The 16,643-nt window shown below is 36.9% G+C and overlaps 1 protein-coding gene across 1 annotated transcript in view; it reads left to right on the plus strand.

Annotated features, from left to right (window-relative positions):
- COG5 (component of oligomeric golgi complex 5) overlaps positions 1–16,643 on the plus strand; it is a 181,821-nt gene that overhangs the window by 101,399 nt on the left and 63,779 nt on the right. The gene's annotated exons all lie outside the window — the stretch shown is intronic.

Genomic DNA, 16,643 nt, shown 5'->3' on the forward strand with positions numbered 1-16,643 from the left:
TACAGATTCCGTTATTTATTTTTGATTTGTTTTGCCTGCTTTATATCAAGCCAAAAAGAATTGGGCACTCTTCTTACCTTTTCTCAATCTGTGCCTCATCTTTTTCAGTTTGGCTTTTGGGATGCTGCTGTTTGCCTCCTCCTTCCCAGCTGTTCACTAGAAAAATCAGGACTGAAGCCAATTCATTTGCTTTCCTACTTTATTACCAAAAATGGCAAAATTTTGCCAATGTTGTCACTTTTCCACTTCAATAATAGATAATAAAGTTGCACGTGGGAATTTTTGCATATTTTCAAATTTTTGAGTGTGGGAGGAGTACTATTTCAGGCTCTTACTCTGAAATGCTAAAACATGAAAGACTGTATTATGCATTTTTTTCCCATGATAACCAATATTTTTAGCTTATTTCTGATTCATCTGAATCCAAGATAAGCTATCAGAGGCACAGAAACAAATGGTCATGTATATGCTCTGGATTTCCTTTCTCTATATACTTTGGAAAGACAGTGTTTGTTACACTCACTGTGTAGAGAAGAGGGAAAAAAAATCTGAGAAATGTATGTTTTTTCTTTTTGCATCTCACCAGGGAAATTTTTTTGACACCAGCTATTCAGTTTAATAGGAAATGGTTTATATCTGTGAAGGACATATTCTATTACATTTAAATACATTTAAATATCATATTGTACAAGGTGTTTTGATTTAATTGTATTTCTGAATGCTACATAGCTTTAGTAGAAAAAGTTTGGAAAAAAAAAAGACTAGGCAAGAAGGAAGCAAAATCTTTTTTGGATTTCTGTATTACACCCAGGGTCTGTTATGGACGTTGTAGGAATTACTAAAATAAATTCTCTGGAACCAATAAAATCTGGCACAATGTATTGCTGATGTGAAGAGATCTGTACTCTTCACACCAAGTTAAAATTCAATAATATAGCATGTGCATGCCTACAGGCTCCAGCGTTTTTTGTATGACTGTTGCCATTCCTCATTCAGATTACCATTCCTCATTCTCCACCCTTATTAATGAAAACATATGTGGGTATAAAACAATATTGTTTAGGGAAGACTGACTTGTGAGTTAACTGTACATTTTAAGGTGAAAGGGAAGGGTGACAAATATGACTTGAGAATTCCTGTAATTGTGTATGCAATCGCCAAGAACTAAGGGACATTTTTATAGAGGATGTGCAATTATATTTAAAGAATTGAAAAAATAAATAATCACTAACCTATCTGTTAACTTACCTGTTTGCAATTCCTTTAAGGCAGATAATTTTGATTATTTGTTTAGTGCTGTCAGGACTGGGAGCTGTTTGTAGTGTAGGCATACCCACCAACCACTGAGGATGTACTGCTGAAAAACGTAATGTTAGTGTTTCAACAGATAGCAAAGCAATTTTTCCTTTTAGAATTAAGGTAACAGAGCACTGATGCATATGGAGGCTTTAAATACACCAGTGTAAGACCTGTGTTGTGGAAGGTGGATATGCAAAGGTATGGTTTTCAGGATTGTCAGCTGGAGGAGGTGCTGGCTTAGCAGCAGATGATTTTTCTTAGCAGGCTATCACTGGGAAAGAAGGAGCTCAGCTGCTTCCTACAAGCGATTTAACACCCAATTTTAATTTAATACTCTGGGCATTCTTGCGTTTTTCTACAGTTACACTGTGCAAATCATCTTCCTTGGAATAATCAAGGTCTATCAAAGCTGTTAGAGATGAAAGACTGCAAAACCGGGGTAATGGAAATGATAAGCAGCAGTAGGGGTATAAAGGATGGGTGGTAGAAGTCCAAAACGACGCACATAGATGGAACAGATAGTGGTGTGTTTCTTTACCAATAATGGAAAATACTCGATACTGTAAACTAATCATCAGTTCAGTTCTGTTTCATATGTTCATAATCCCATGAACCTGTCAGCACACTGGGTGCAAGGACATTCTGTACTAGCACTTCGCTCTGTCGTGTTCATAGGCTGGCAGCATGATTTTAAGATGGAAGTACAGAGGGAATCATAGGGGTTTGTCAGAATGCTGAAAATCTGAATAATGGTTTTCTTAAGTAATCATTATCTGGATCCCTCTTACCTGCAGAGTTCATCAGTGACTGGGTGTAATAAGTAAAAACCACAAGAGAAATGCGGGTAATATATAGAGTAGGAGATCACAATAATAATAATAATAATAATAATTTTAAGTAAACAAAAACGTCAAAGTGGGCAGATTGATTAAATGGATTTTATGTAGAAAGCTTATTAAATAGAGTGGGAAACTTAAGAATTTAAGCTTGTTGAAACAGAGAATGATATCTGAAGAAAGGTGCTCTCTATTGATGAGCATGGTAGAGATCCAAACCTGAGTAATGTTTTCCCAAGTAAACGTAATCAACATGTGTTTCAATAATGTCAATATTTCAGAAGCATACATAAATGTATATGTTTAAACTGGAAGTTGGTATTTACTAAAGCTTTTCAAATAGAGCATAAGGTTGAAATACAGCCCATATGGGCCGAGGGATGTATGCTCATGGTTTGCTGGGGTTTACTCAGTACACGTGTAAGGAGTGTTCTGTAAGCTCTGTTAGGTGTAGTCAAAGAGAAAAATCGTCAGCCTTTTGAGGAGTACATGTAATGTTCTCCTAAGATACTACAATCAATTTGGAGGCATCCAGTCAGGAATTTCTCTCAAAATATTTGTGCTGCACTCACCACCCCCACTCACTCACTTAATGTAGTGCAAATGTATAGATAATAGAATCGTGTGAAGGAAGGATAGACTATAGCTCGCATCTTAGAAATTTAAGTACAGGTTATGGGTAGATAATACAGGTTTCCTATTTCTGTATCAGAGTTAGATTTTTGAAAATATGAGTAACATGGGAATTCAGGGAGGATGGACACAGTACTTCTGTAGGTTGAGTGAAGTGCCAGAACGTCTATACCCTGCAGAATTTAACACTTGCAGTTACATAGTCAATATCTTGCTACATTAATAAGCTGAAGGGGACAGTAGACAATTTCCTTCAGTCCAGAGCTCCCCAAATCTCTCAGATCTATCAGCTGTACCATTTCTCTATTGATGATAGTGGCATCATATTAAAACTGGAATTGTGCACTTTTGATCTTAACTTCTTAGTTTGCTGTTATTAACAATTTGTATGACATACTACTGGTCTATTTGAACACAGAAGGAGGGCAGTACTACATGCTGAATATCTCTTTCAGGGAATTCCTTTAGACTTCCTTTTTTAAAAAAAAATCATCGTGTTTCACTCATCACCTATTTTGACAACAGTCTATGATATAGATGACATTTTGATCTCTATTCAGGACATCTGGCTGACCAGAAAACTAAGACTACTTTGTTAGGTTTACCAAAGTATTCAGAGGTACTGAAGATCAGAGGTTACCGTGTTTCATGTAAAAGATAAAATATTCATATTATTTTCTGAAAAAAGTGAATCTCTAACATTAAATGAAATATTATCTAGAGTTTAAAAATATATTACACATAGTTGTATATATCTTCCAGTATCTGCTTTTTGTCACTCCTTGTGGCCTTATTTACTGGTATATAAGTAGAGAAAATGCAATTTTTAGCTGATGTGCTCAGCTGTCTTGTATTGTTTAGTCCTGGTGCAAGCTGTTACAAATGTGTGATGGGTTTTAATGGACGAATTCATTCAGAGATAGCACTGAGTTGTAACATTTCATCATATTAATTCTTTGTATTCCTGACAAATCAATAACCATCTGTTTTGATCATGAACGTTATTCAAGTTTCAAGCAGAAGGAAAACATGTACTAAGACTGAAAAATGTTTTCACATCTGCCAGAAATCCCCTGTGCCAAGTTTCATCTTTACTGCACATTGTTTCCAGGTGTGCACAGTAAAATACTGCTGCTGTTCTCTGGTATTCCCTATTATGTGTTTTGAGATGAGGGGTTGGTGCTTTCAGTAAAGATTTACCTTGAGTTTGATCTCCACTCAATAAATCCATAATCCGTATTACCAGAATTCCTTATAGTTGCTGTTGCCCTTTCAGCATCTTTGTGAAGTACCAACATCTGTGTTTTGCGATGAAAAACAGAGGCCCAGTGAGATTTATAACTCTCCTAGATCTTGCCACACACAGTAAGTGTTACATCAATAAAAATGAGGAGGGGGAGAGAAAGGTCAGTGTACAAAAACCGGCCTTTGTCCTACACCCAGGCACGCATTTACAGTTCTTAAAGGAATTGTTTTGCCAGGATTCACAAGCAAATACCTTTCCTGAGCTTTAGTACCTGAGTCTTCCCTTTAGGCATGGGTGGCTGCTTGGAAGGAAGGTGCTTGTGTTCTGTATCACAGGCACTGAAGCACATCTTCAGGGAGTGAGGCCCAGCACCGTACCACGCCTGAGGGGCTTTGCACTGTTTCTCATTTTAAGAAGTGCTCTGGCCACTCAAGGGCTCGTCACTACAGCGTGTCCAAGTCAACTTCTACAGGAATGCATGAACTTTATCATTTACTTGTGCAGATGAGACAACTCAGTTGTGCTGAGATCTTGGATCTACTTGATAGAGATGGTATAGACCCAAGGGAAACAACATTCATGGGTAAAATGGAGGAAGAGCTGTAGGCCGGTGGGGACAGCATGTCCTTGGCAGCTGGGAAGCTCTGGGTTCAGGACACTGTGCACTGAGGCCTCAGTGCTCACAGTTGCATCCTGAGTCCAATCTCCAGTCAGCAGATTGTTTTTTTCTCCCTATAACTTAAAAACACATTGAAGCCGTTAAAAGAACTGCTGTTTTCCCCGAATTTTCATTAACTGCACTGCTATTACTTCTTACCAAGGAATTAACGTGGTTGGAACTGATTTTAAAAATAAGCTTGCCTTTACTTTGGTGACTTAAACCTGCAGAGGGGTATGGGAGAGCAAACATCATCGTTCAGCGTTGCTTCCTTTCTGCTGCTGTTCTGGCTGTAATGCAGAGGCAATTTATTTAAGCTCCCCCCCCCCCTTTTTTTTTTCCCAAATCTTTCCTTTTTTTTTGCTAGTCAGAGTTATTTTTTAAAATAGAAATAGAGAAGGCAGAAGCAGTGATTGCTGCAGGGAAGCACTATGGAAACCTGTCACGACAACAGCTTCAAATGAAAGAGGATCTTCAGCATTTAAAAAGTAAAAGTGTTTGTCAGATACTCCAGAGGCAGAGTTGGAGAGGAAGGAAGTGTACAGAGAGGTGTTCAGAAGAAAATACATGTTCTTGCTTTTCACTAGGGGAAAATGTGTTTCTGGGCTCAGACATGCAATTATATATCCTACAATGTATTTATGGTCTGGGACCTAAAAATGCCCAATTATTTAATCTACTCTAATGCTATGTTAACAGTATTGTTCTTTATGGCTGATTAGACACATTCACTACAAAATAGAACTTGATTTTCCAGCTGTTTTTTATTTTTTGTTTGTTTGTGTTTTAAGAAATTGTGGACAGATATTTCACTTCTTTGAAATAATTAATTATTCATAAAACTGAAAAGAAGTTATTCATGATGCTTGCAGCAATAATTAAATAAATATATCTTTAGCATAGCTCTCGGTTGTGGATTATTGTCTTTATTTTCCAGATGGAAAATGTGAAGCATGATGTCAATGTGGTATTTGATCCCAAATCACCTGATACTTGTTCCCTGTGCCCTTGCTAAAGAAAACCTCAAATGCGTTTTGTTTCTACTGGTAAAGCAAGTAGAAGATAAAAAATGACATGAATGTGGTATTGCTATAAATGTTAAAACTGGTAGATTCGCTTTGTTCTCCTGTCACATTCACAGTGCCTTTTAAAACTTTCTAATTATTTCTGCACAATGCTGATACATAAAACAGTGTAAGTACACTTACATATATGAATGTGATATAAAAAAAATTGAATGTTTGGAATGTCAGTGATTAATCACTAAATTAAATGCAGTGTCCAGTGGGGATATCCGAAAAATGCACAGTGAGTGCGAATCCCAAAGAATTTAATTTTCCTGAAGTCATTTAAGTTCCTGGATGCATTTTGTAATGTTTCTTGGTCATGTTCATTGCTAGTAGAAGTATTGGAAAGCAACATTTGGTAACTAGAAAATATGTAAAGGAGAAATTGATTTGATTTGATTTTAAATAAGAGAAATACCTCTTTTCTTAAAGAGTTATTAAGAAAAAAAGAATAAAAAGACTTAGTGGTGGAGAAGTCATTCTAAACTAGCAGATTCATCTTTTATACTGTGCATACTTGTAGGAAAATAGTTGTAAAATAAACAGAGGTTTTATTTTCACCTTGTGACTTACTTTTTTACTGCTGGGTTATAAAGCGGTGGCAGTAATGGACATGGGTGTTCTCTCTTTCTACAGTGAGATTCTGGTCATTCAGATTTTGATGGATCTATGCATTTATTAAAATATGTATACTGAATTTACAAACAGATTATGGGATTGTGCAGAATTTGTTTGCTTTCAGATGTGATGTAGAAAGCTTTATATCACTTCACCATTGTGCACTTGTCCTATACAGAGGTAATTTAGGAAGCTTAATGTAATTGGTGTCCAACCGTGGAACAGTATTTTTATAAAGTTTGCTGCTCCTAGCCTGTGTAAGTGGTTAATCAAAACGGATTGACAGATTATGTGTCTGTGTTTTTTTTTTCCTTTTTTTTTTTTTTTTGTCCTGTAGGTGTTTGTGACTCATAAATGCAGAATTAGACCAAAAAATCTGTGACTGGATAATGGAGTATTTGCAAGTACTTCACTGTACTTTTCAGTGCAGCACAACAAATAGCCTGCACTTTCCGGTGTTTATTTGTAAGGATTTATTATTCTGTGGCCCTGCTAATCCCATCATTTCTGTTCCTGTTTTTATGATAGTGCAAGAAAGTGGTGTATAAATAGTTCCTATAAATGGGTATTCCTGAAAATACATCTGATCTGTACAATATTTTTACCTAACTGTCTTTTATAGTAAAGTAATAGGTGAAAATTGAGAAGTCATTAATGTTTTATATCCCTTCACTCTGCTATGATTCATCAGTCAGCTGTTTGCCAAAATCTTTATATTCTGTTTAGTGACAGTTTTATACGAGAACAGCTGGATGATTTTTAAATTCACTCATGGTCCTTTATTTATTTTTTTTTTTGAAGGTTCATTTTGATTGATCTGGCCATTTGCCAGCAAAATGTTAAAACTTAATCTTCCATTGTAGGTGATGTTTTAAATGCATAGTAACTCAAGCTTGGTAATGCTTTTCAAAGAGTATGGTTAGCTGTACTTGTTTTACATATCTACTGGAATTAGCAATGCATCGTGTGTGTTCAGGAAAAAAATCAGAGCTCCTTAGAAAGCCATAAGAAACTACCCTGAGTGTTAGATCTTTCCATTGAGACCAGTTATTCTGAAATGGGAAGCACTTAGTTTGGTTTCGTACCAATTAGTAAATGTCATTCGTGATCACTAAAAAATTACTCCTCGTAGAATATCCGTCATGAAAACACAGGGATGTTTAATAACACTGAGTTCAGCTTTCTTTGCAGACAGAAGTGATTTCAAATTAGAGGCTGCTGCGTAGTCTGCTCGTGTGTTCTGGCTGTCCATCTGTTTAGGTGCTTTCAGTGGACTGGAAACGTGTCAGCTGGTACGTCTTGGGCAGCCCTGACCACATTGCAGAACTGGAACGGTGCGAAGGCTGCCTAATATGTAAAGGGACAGGAAGGTATCTGATTCTAATGCTGTTAGGATAATTAATGCAAATATGGTAATTGATTCACCCATTTATATGCAGAGAGGCACGGGCCACTGCTATGAGCAGCTCAACTGTGAAAGGCTTTGTAAATAAAATATGCTGTAAGGGTAGAATGGAGGAGCCTGAGGACGGTGTGTGTCAGTATGGGGACTGGAAACTAAGTTTAGGAGCTGAAGCGAGCTGCAAAAAGAAAGATGTGAATGGAAGGAGCAGTTAGGAGAACAAGACTGTACAGAAGGGTTGGAGGATGAAATGGGAAATGGATAAGGTGGAGCTGTGAAATGAGGAAGTGTTGTTTGCCTTGCTAGAGATCAAGAAAGGCAAGCTAAGATTAGATCTCTTTGAAAATAGTTGAGGTGAAATTGGACTGAGAACTGCAGAGGCTTTTCTTCGTCAGTGACATCACAGTGCTTCAGTTACAGTGGTCTTGTCTCTACAGAATGAATTTAATAAAAATTGATATAAAGTATTCTTCCTCCGAAGTCCTTGTCCATTCAAACGTTTTATACCAGTTTGATTAAAAGGATTTCTAATTTGGTTTAAATATCCACAGGTAAACAGCGTGTATGAAATTCTGCTCGGATTCCACAGATAGAATTGAGCAGAGAGTGACCCCAGCTTTGGCTGCATCTCTGTATAATCCATCCCAGTCTTTTTAATTGGTACTTTTGTGTATCTGTCTCTCTTCAAAACTAAGGCTACAGCGAGGCTCTTTCTCCCCAGATAAGGTAGTATGTTATTGTTAAATGCCTTTTCCAGACTGTAATTCTATTTGGGGTTTGTGCTGTTGGCTGTTGATTGTTAACAGGTTCTGAAATAATGCAATTAGGTGATCCAAGGAGAACGTATCAAGCATTAATAAGCCACATCTGCATACAGCAGAGTGAAAAATCTGATCGAAAAGACATGATACTTATCTAAACAAGATGATATAATTCGTTTTGCCTTTTTCTCAGGTTAAAAACCTGTTCTTTGTCTCAATCTCCACTGAGAAAAGGGTGTTTCATTGTGTTCTTGATCTGCTACTCAATGCCACTTGAAATTCTGCATAATCGCCCATTTGGAGTTGTTCTTATGATAACAAAGTATTTAAAGCTTTGGGTTATTTTGAAATGGCATATAGAACTGAACAGTATGTTGCATCGGAAAGCAGAAATCTTGCAGCAAAATGCTGAGGCTCCTAGATGATGAAAAATGTCTTCTGCTTAGAAGAAGTCAGGCACTTGTTTATTCTTGTCCTATTCTGTCCCCCTTCTTTCCTGCTGCAGGTATCCTTCCCAAACAGTTAAACATGAAAACAATAATTGAAAATAATTTAAAATAACTTTTTTAAGTTAGTCCCTTTAACATATTTGAGGGCACTTCAGAGCTTTTGACAATATGTAACACGGATTCCAGAAATGAGAGGCTGTCACTTGCACAGGTAATTATTATCTTATTGCAAAGACTAGCAAGGGAACAACAAAAAAAAAAAAAAAAAAAAAAAAAACCACACACACACACAAAAAAAAAACAAACCACAGATGGGCTTTTAGGTATTTAAATCATTTGGAACATACCATTTGAAGGGTGTTTGTCTGAAATTGGATTTTTTTATAAACAGAGGAGAAAAACAAACCAATTACAGCTCTCTGGTAGCTAATCCCCAATCTTAACTGCTAAGGCTTAATTAGAAGTAAAACCTAGGATTTTTGTTGCTTGTAATGGCTTTGTTTAACCAGTTAACAGAGTGAGCACGTACGTAAGGATATTCTACAATGGGAGAAAACACCTGGTGACAAGCTGCTGTCCAGAGCTCAGACTTACTGATGAGATTTTGTGTCTTTATATTTCTGTGCTTCAGTCGGCAGGTGCAAGTTGAAGTTGCATGGAGGCAACAGAGGTGATACTCTCTGGCCCTTGTCAGAAAATGATAACTGTGTTTTGTGGTTTTTTTTTTTTTGTTTTGTTTGTTTGTTTGTTTTTGTAGTGAAGCCTCATCTTCAGATTAACTGGCCAAAAGATTGGTTACCGTGGAGAACTTTAGAGATTGGTCAGGTTGTGTAAGATGTAGGTGAAAAATGCATTTTAAGAAGCTTGATTTGGGTCAGATGCCCCCATTTCCTTACAGCCTGCCAGATTTAGCATTTTGTCTGATTTCTATTCTGAATTTATACTCTTTCTAAACTCAAATGCAGCATTGTAGGATAAACTTTTTAATTGTTATGGACTACTTGCCCTAGCTGATCTGTCCTCAGAGGTGCCAGATACTTTCTTTCAAATTGCTGTCACGTTGATAGCCTTAGGCTTGGTAAACTTTGGAAAAGTGCTTGATGTTTCATGAAATAATTCTTTACGACAGTTCCTGATGCCTTTCTGTTCCATTAGCTCTTAGCCATCTGTTGCTTTGATTACACTATTATTGAGAATAAGTGTTTTGGCAAGCTATTTAGCTGTGTTGAAAAATCTTGTTTCTTTGCTTTCTAGTATTTTATTGCTGCTGTTTCTTTCTTTTTTTTTTTTTTTTCTCCTTTCTTTCTTTTCTCAACCTTTGTAGTGCAGTGCTTCTTGTTATATACTTCTCGTTACTCTAAGAAACAAAAGCCTGACCTAGCTTGAGGACACGATGAGGTTTATGGCTCATCGTTCACTTTGAAAGCCAAAGTCCTTCTACTGTAGGAAGTCGTATATTCCAAACATGGGCTGGCAGAAGGTGGATATTATAACCTAACCATATTTAAATATTTAGCTGGGGGATTCTTGCCTCTTAAGGCTTCAAATATACTTTTTTAGGGTCTAGCCAGTGTATTATGTCAGTATTGCCTTCTATAGAAAAATGGAACATCTTAACCTCACACTTCCTCCAAGTCTGCAAAGGTCAAACCAGGAAGAACTGGAAGTTCATTAGAAAAAAGTCTGTATTCTTTGGCTTTACATTGTCAATTTGACCTTTTCATGTATTGCTCATATTTTAAAGATGAACAGAGTAAAAGACAGATGGAGTGATAATGATCATAGAGATGTGCTTCCCTATGTAGGTTCATTTTTAGGAGTTGTGATATACCAATTAATTTTTTTAAAGCCTGGACTTTTAGAAATGAAATAAAGTACTGTTTTTAGACTGCAGTTGAATTTCATTGGCATTTAATTTCTACTTTTAGATTTTTGTTATTTTTTTTCCCTGCAATTAAAATAGCAAAGTGATACCGCAAAGCAAGAGTTCCAACAAGTCTCAGTAAGTTATTAACTCTGTTCAATAGGTCACTTCACCTTTTCTGTGACTGGAGTGGCTGAGTTTCCTTCACTGCTTACCTGTTTGAGCTCTTCAAATTGAGGCACGACTTCCAAGTAACTTCTCACTTTTTTCACATTTGGTTTCTGTAAGAGATGACTAAGAACTACTTGTAAGTGATAACTGCAAGTGTCTACAAAACCTTTCTCAATCATCTTGCCTTCAAGTAGTAATACTTATCATTATGGTTAGTAGCATAATCAATGAAAAAATATTTGAAGGAGGCAGTGGGTTGGATTGCATCGAGAGGTGAGAAGGAGAAAATACTGTAAATGAAGAGTTGGCCGGGGATTTTCAGTCTCTCAAAGCTAGACTAACTGGTTGTTAACACTATATATGCACATGTATTTCCAACGAATTTAAAACCATTGCAGAAGCTATGAAGAGCACTTTTTCAGCTTGTTGAAGTGATCTTGTACAGCCATGCTGTGTTGGAAATTGCAAATGCTATTTCATACTAACAAAATTAGCCACATGAAGCAAATGTAGGAACGTAACGGAAATAGTTTCCAATATAGTAAATCTACTATCAAATTAAATTATTTAATACTAAGTGCTAGTCAAAGTTACTCAAAAGCACCATTCTGGAAGCTGTTTTTGTAAGTATTTATTCCTAAAGCATTGCAATAGCCTTTTGTATCCTCAGTCAGGGAATGTTTCTTAGCTTGCAGGTTTGGTTATTTCAGTTTGTGCCATGTTCTGCTGGTCCTATATGTTTATGCCCACTATTTTTTGATGACTAGGGTATGTTGTGTCTTTGTTGAAAGTATTATTTGTGGTAGTTCTTGCTTTGCCACATTGTCAGACCACTTTGTTGAAGTGATACATGGAATATATGGACTTACTAGTCATTATGGCTCTTCCTTAACTAAGCAACCTATGCAATTCTTTTTGTATTCTGTTATGCTTTTTGTTTGTGTGTATGGGACATTGTAAATGTTTTGCCACATAAGAGTATGACAGCACATAATATCTGCTGTCATACATATACATAATGTCTACATTGACATTATGTGTAAATATAGTGAAAAGTTTCTGTTGTGTTCCTTCCACAGTCTTTCCTGAACAGGGTCTGCAGAGTAATACAGATTTTCAGTCAGAGTTACTCAGATTTTAGTATGAAAAGCAAAAATGTACTTGGGTACATTAGTATCTATGGAACCTCATTATTGAGTGAGGGACTGGTTTGAGCTTGACTTCCCTGAATATGATGCTTCTAAACTGTTGTGCAGAAAGATGTTTCCTCAGAGGGCCCTTCTGATTATGTGATACTGGCATCTGTGAAATTCAACTACAAGACAGTTAGGAATGGCTTACTTCTCTAACACTAATTCTTGATGAAGTTTTAATTGTCACGTATAGTATATGTCCATGAGTATTTTGGGAAATTCATTAGAGATGATAGTCCACACAAGTAAAAATGCTGCAGCATGGGGTCATACGGACAGATAGGCACTATGTAAAGAAATAGGATTCTGAGTTCCTGGGGACAGCACGGGCTGAAGAATAAAGGGCCACAGGGTCAATCCCACACCCTGAGAAAGTACAGTGGGTTTGGAAACTGTTTATAACAGTGGAGTTGATGAGCTTTGCCTGTCATCTAGGTTTCTTATTTTCAGTTCAGCCTTATGCTAGGAATCTTCCTGGCCCCAAATTAGCTCAGTGTCATCACCACACTTCCTTGTGAGGAGCAGGCTTGCTCATCCAAGATGCATTTCTAATAATGAAAAAGAAAATTGCTTTTTATTTAGCCATGCTTTCAGAAGATTGTTCAGATAATGATAGTGGCAATCACAAGATAAAAGCCTACAGTGCTGGACATTCTATAATAGTCAATTGCAGTGTTGGTATTTGACAAAAAAAAAAAGACTTGCTTCCATCCTAGGAGATATTTACAAACTAGAAATTTGGTAGGTGTTTATTTACTTTAAGTCTATAATGACTTTTTTTCTATCTAGTCTTCACAGGGTCGTTATCTCTGTGGGAGAGGAAATGACCAGATAGGGTTCTACTCTGCAGAATGACTGTAAATGTTGGTTTGGACTGGACAGCACCTCGTTTGTTATTGAGTCTAATTGCCTACTCTGGAAAGCAACCACATGATATAATTGTGAAAGAAAAAGACATTCATACCTAATGACTACAGAATGATTCCGTGACAACTTTTTTTTCTTCTTGGCTATGATGGTCTACAGAACCAAGTGGGATGGAATAAAATGCATCAGAAATGATGTTGCTAAAATGAACAGCTTTGAATGACTGAGAAAAGGAGCATTTGGTATGAAGGTGCCATCTCTTCATAGGTGCTAGTGATAATGGGTATCTTTATATTTTGCTAAAACATAAATTGAAACATCCATACCTCTTTTCGTATGGTGGCTAATATCAGCCTTTTGATGATCAAGCTATTTCGTATGTTCTGTGATGAACATCGAGGAACTCTGCTCTTTTGGAATTTTGTGTGTTTCTTAAATTATAGAACTTGCTTTTAAACAAATTAGTGTATTTTTTCATATCATACAATCTTGAATTGATGATTCATGGAGTCTTTCCATACTCTTTGATCTGTCAAATTTAGTTTCTGTATATCTGTAACATATTATGTTTTGACATGCCAGGTGGTTTGAATGGAGAAGAGTATTGTCATTGGACTTAGCTCCGTCACTCCTTAGCTCCTGTGTAATTTTTATTATCTGAAGATCACTGTAGTTGATCTTCAAGTAGGTAGTATTGTAGGCCTACAGGTTGTGGAGCTACGGTTTTATTTCATTTGTGTATGGTTGTGTGGATGCACATTAGATTTTGTTGTACTGGTAACGTTTTACTGTGGTATTGGTATAAAAGCTGTGCTGTTTTTCTTTATCCCATTTCTCATCTGCCATAACTTAAAGTTTGTGGTATGTGTATAAATATTTTGAGGATGGTAATTTATTATATAAAGGACTATTTTCTTGTAAGCCACCCTCTTGTTAGAAGCAGAATTTTGTCTTCCTCTTGCTCTAACTGCCCATACATTCTTACATGATAAAAATAGACAATCCAATACTACTTCTGAGTGTTCATTCACAAAACAAGGCATTTAAAACAAAAAGGAACATAGGATCTTATGTTCTCTAAGGTGAACACTTACAAATTGCTAAGTGTAGTTGTCTGCAGTGGCAGACAACTTGATTATGAAATCCTGTTTGTAAATTCCTTAAATCCCATCTAAAAAAATAGTTATACTGTTTTTCCCATTGTTCCTTTTTGGATAGCTGTTCTGAATATCATTCTTTGATGTAATTCCATTTTCCATCATAAATCACTTTTGTAGAGAGATTTTTTTACTCGAACGCATGCTTTACATTTGATAAAAATTGTGACAATCTTTAGACTCTCAGTGTCATTTAGCTTTAAGCTTTCGCAAATAGAAGAAAAATATACGGGGCAATTTCTTATAAAATCTGTTGGTAGTGGCAAATTCTGTAATTCTGATTCTCAAATTTTTGTTCAATGTGTACTTATGGTAAGCAGTCTAATTTTGAGGTGCGTATGCAAGCCTGAAAGTACAATTGTTTGTTTTCTTCTAGCTTTCCCACATTTTGTTTCTGTGTAATACAATTGTTCCCAAGAGATTCTACATTTTTTTTTAACATATTGTCTAAGCCTAGAAATTAGCTGTGCATAAAAAATGCAATTCTCATGGGACTAGAGCTGAACCAACAGTGGACTTTATATAGCCTGTCTGGGGCATATAAAACAGACTGTTTTTGTAGTGAGAAAAATGCTGTATAAAAAAAAAAATAAATTAAAAAAAAAAAGATATTTTATAGTATATTGTCACAGTTTTAGTATATGTCTCGTCCCTGACATACACAGGGTGAATACATGAGCTAGAACATGAGTATGTCAGCAGCCATGTCTGCCATTTCAGGCAAGAAGTAAGACACCTACATCATCTTTCTTCTACTCTTGATTTTCACTTTGCTACTAAATTCGGAAGATACTTTCAGTGAATAACAGTTTTCCATAAGAGTGTGTTTTGTTTAACATTCCTAACTTCAGAATGAATTGTTTGACAACCTTTGGCTAAAAACAGGTCTTTTGAAAGAGAGCCCAGGCTCTGTGGGAACACATTTCTGTCTTTCTTGACCGGTAGCTGCAGAGTTAGTTTGCTAACCTGTGGGAGCCCTGAGGTTCTTTTGAATGAAAGGGTTTGTGCCTGTATTGCCTCTGTCAGGAAAGTACCTGACCATAGGTTATTCAGGATAGCCAGTGCCCTGTCTGCTGTTCTTTTTTTGTTGTTGTTGTTAGTTAATATATGAACATTTACTGGAATCTGGAGTCTGACCGACAGCTGGTTGAATGCTGTTACAGTTGTAGTACGGTATTGATTTTACATTACTGCCTTTCTGTCTGGATTTATAATTTTATAAACAGTCTATAAAAATCAAGACAATTACAAGAGGGAAGACTGGTAAATGAGAGGAGTCTTTTCTTGCTTTCCTTCCTTTCAGTTTCATTCTTTTTCTTTCTTCCAGTTTCTTTCCATTCTATTTCCCATCTTCTTCCCGTTTGTATTTTCTTCTTTCTTGTTCATTCTGTCCCCAGATTCCCTCCTTGCATTACAATATTCTTCGTTTTCTGACATCCCATTAATCTTCCAGTCTTTATGGCTTACTTTGCCACCTCCACAAGCACACCCACAGGATGCTTAGAAATTTTACAGCATACCCAGTTGTCAAAAAACTAAACCTACAAGTCCCGGGCCTATAATACTCAGTTGGGAATGCTCATTAACACCCACACTGTTTGGAAAAAGAAACTGGTACAGTTACTGTAAGGTCTGCAAACCATATTGCATGCCTAATATTGCACTGCCTTCCCCTAAACCTGGAAACTCCTCATTGGGATTGGGCAAGGAAGTGGGATCTGGTTTTTGTGCTTTAATTGTGGTTCTGAGCTTTGTAGTTATACAGAAACCCTAGAAAGTCATGAACATGGATTAAGCCTGTGAAACATTAGTTTTGGGGGAGATGCGCTGTTCACTGATGTGTTAGGAGAGTTGTTGCAGTAGGTGGATGTACCAGCAAGCGGATCCTCAATCTAACAGCTGTCTCGTAGCTTTACTGGTGTGGTGTCGGTACAAGTTCCTCACATTTGAAAGGCAGATGAGCACACTCTTTCTTTCATTCAACAGTGTCTAGCTAAAGAAAACTCTTACCTGGGGAAGATGAAGCAAAATTGTGTGGGTCTTGCAGGCCCTTCTAATGTCAGTGGCTGCTACTGCAGCAGCCACGAGCAAGGAGAGTGTGATGGCATAAGTCCTCACTCCTAGAGGAAGTCAAAATGGGGTTTCTGGTGGGATGCTCCTGTGGTCTCCTATACTTCTGTCCAGTCTGGGGGTAAGGATTTCTGCCAGACCAGGTTCTTTCCTGCTAGCAGAATTCACTAAGAAAAAATGAGGAAAGGCTGCATCTGTAATGTGTGAATGATCAACTGATCACCCCCCTCCACTAACTGCCCATGAAAGCTGAATAAAAAAGCAGTATTCAGCGTCTGGATGACAGTGCTTTGTTTCCAAAGGCAATAATTTGAGGCTTTTCTCTTGCTGAATAGCACCCATGCCAGTGTTT

The sequence above is a fragment of the Netta rufina genome (assembly GCF_964035555.1).
Source record: "Netta rufina genome assembly, chromosome: 1".
NCBI lineage: Eukaryota > Metazoa > Chordata > Aves > Anseriformes > Anatidae > Netta > Netta rufina.